This window comes from Micromys minutus, assembly GCF_963924665.1.
Source record: "Micromys minutus genome assembly, chromosome: 13".
NCBI lineage: Eukaryota > Metazoa > Chordata > Mammalia > Rodentia > Muridae > Micromys > Micromys minutus.
Window position 1 is genome coordinate 6,171,955 of NC_137982.1, and position 2,957 is coordinate 6,174,911.

Below are 2,957 nucleotides of genomic sequence, written 5' to 3' on the forward strand. Positions count from 1 at the left end.
GTTCTGGTGTGGAATCTGGGCATGCACGGCCCAGCTTGGAGTCAGAGAAATAAATTGTACGTCCCATGACTTTCGAGGCAAGTTACTCAACTTCTTGAGGCTACTTTCTGCCTCTTCAATGGGGTTGGTGATAGTACCCGCCTCTTAGACAGTTATCTGTCTCCCCTGCTGCCACCACGGCCCAGCCAGATTTTTCTCTCCTTGTGTTTCTAGACCTCCACCATTCAGCCAACTTCCACCTGATTACCTTCTTCCAGCCCCGTCCCCAGTATTTATGCTCTTGGTGATTTGTTTTGGTCAAATAGACATCCCTTCTTCTGTAGAGGAACTGACTTCCCAAGGCCAGCGTGGTTCTGGAAGGATTGGTTGTCCATCATGGGGGGCGGGGGTGGATTAGGGTCAGTCAGGCTATTCCATGAGATTACTAAACAGAGACGAGGATTAACACCGTTGATATAGAATGTTTGTCTAACAAGCAGCAAAGGCTGGCTTAGGTTCCCAGCATGGTGTATATGGTATGGTGGAGTTTGCCTGTAATCTCAACAAGTCGGAGGTAGAGGTAGAGGCAAGAAAGTTCAAGGCCATCCTTGATACATGAGGAGGGAGAGGACTCAAAACCAACTGTGTGACACAAAAGTTTGTTCCCCCAAAAGGGTTTAGGCTGCCAACACCTTTAATCCCATCCTTTGGGATGCAGAGACAGGCAGATGGCTAGCCTGGTCCGTGGTAGGAGTTCTAGCCAGCTAGGGCTGAATAGTGATGCTCTCTCTGTCCAGGGGAAAGTAAAAAAGATTTAAAAAATGAGAGGATAACCCTAGCTGTTGGTTCTCTCCTGCCATGTGAGTTCCAGGGACAGAAATCAGGTCATCATTAGAGGCTGATTGTTATTTTATGTGTGTGAATGTTTTGCCTGAATGCATGTCTGTGCACCATGTCCATGCCTAGTGTCTGCACAGGTCTTCTGGAGTTAAAGATGGTCATGAGCACCATGAGAATGCTGGGAACTGAACTCTTATAAGAGCCACAAGTACAATGGGCATGGTGGTGTGCACCTTTAATCCCTGCACTCAAAGGCAGAACTAGCCTAATCTACATAGGTAGTTTCAGGTCAGCCAGAGCTGCATAGAAAGGCCTTATCTTGGGGCGGGGCAGCTGGCTGGTAAGGAAGAGGCAGGTAGATGGATCTTTGGAGTTTGAGGCCAGCATAGTCTACAGGAAAAGTTCCAAGACAGCAGGGATACACAGAGAAACCCTCACTGGGAGGGAGGGGTGTGTGTGTGTGTGTGTGTGTGTGTGTGTGTTTGTAGGGTGTATAATAAGGGCTCTTAAGTACTACAGCATCTCCCCATCTAGCAGAGCATTTTTGTTTTGTTTTGAAAATTTAAAAAAATCAGCTGGTGGTGGTGCCTTTAATCCCAACAGTCTGAGGCAGAGTCAGGTGGAGTTTGAAGCCAGCCTTGTCTACAAAGCAAGTTCCAGGATGGCTAAGGCTACACCGAGAAACCCTGTCTCAAGAAAACCAAAACACCAAAAACAGTGTTTTCATGTGTGCTTTTTTGGGTGTGTCGGCTACAGGAGGCTGGTCTTTTCTCTCCCTATATGGGTCCTAGGAATAGAACTCAGGTAGTCAGTCTTAGTGGCAAGGCTACTTATGGCTAAGCCACATGTGTGGCCCAGTCAGTAAGGTCCCTGGATGGCTGGGAAGGAGAGATTGTTCAGTGGTTTATGCTTGCTGCTCTTCCAGAGAAGTTTCCAGTCAGCACTCATGCCACATAGTGTGAGCTGCTGCCCTCTTCTGGCCACGATGGGCCACTGCACACAAGTAGTGTACACTCACACAAAATAACTAAAACAAATTTATAAAGAGCCCTGGATACCCAGGATTCTGTGCGGCATGCTGACCCTTAGCACATCCCTGATTCCCTTGCCTCAGCATCAAGAAGTAGCCAGATACTGGGATGGAGTGAGCAGGAAGCTGTGTTCCAGACACAGGGAAGAGCAGGCACCTGGGCTAGAAGCACACCTTGTATCTGGGCAGCCTGTGCCCCTCATTTGCTATGGTAACCTGAGGTGAGAAGGCACACATCACCTCGAGTCCATGTACCATCTGTGGGCTGAGAATGTGAAGTACGGAAGGGAAAGTGCAACACACATGCACATAGCCAGCCATTCCAGCTCCCTCCCACACTAGGATGACCCACTTAAATCCAAGGGCACTGGTGTGGGCTCTGCTGAGGGGAAGAGGGAACCTCGGTTGTATATGGAAGGGTGCAGATAGCATGCCAACTCCTGGAACTGTTCAATCTGTTCCTGGCTCTCCTGCTCACACCCTCTGTGTGACAGGTCTGTGAGCAGCTGCTTAGCTCCGCCCTGCCACCCATACCTGCATGTTCCTTTTGGTATTGTATTTCAACGGGACTGTCTCCCTGTGCACCAGCTATGGCCAGGCCCTCTATCTAAGATGCTATCCCTGGCAGGCTCCACCTTTCACTGGGTTCAGCTCAGCCTAGCTTAGGTCTGCTGGCTCCCTCTCTCCTCCATCCAGAGGGAGCTATGAGCACCCATCAGACCTTCTGGACTGCTCCATCATGCCCAGCAGCAAGAGGTGTCCTTCCCATCTTTGCTGCAGAACAGTGAGTTTGTATCTACTACATGTCTCTCCCAGCCGACTGCCATCCCAGCAGAGGCTCTGCCAATCTCGTGGACCGCTATGAGCTCAGTGTCTAGGCACAGAGATGTGGAGAGAATGTCACAGACATACCTTAGTCTGCCACCTGTTGCCAGAGTGCACATAAACCAACAATAAAACTACCCACACTCCAGGAGACCACTAGCTCCTTTCCTGATCTCTGACCGCGCACCCCAGCCCAGAACCCCCCAATCTCCTCCAGAAAGAAAAGACAGCACTCTTCTGCACTTTGCACAAAATGTATTTCTGTGACATCCTGAAGTACAGA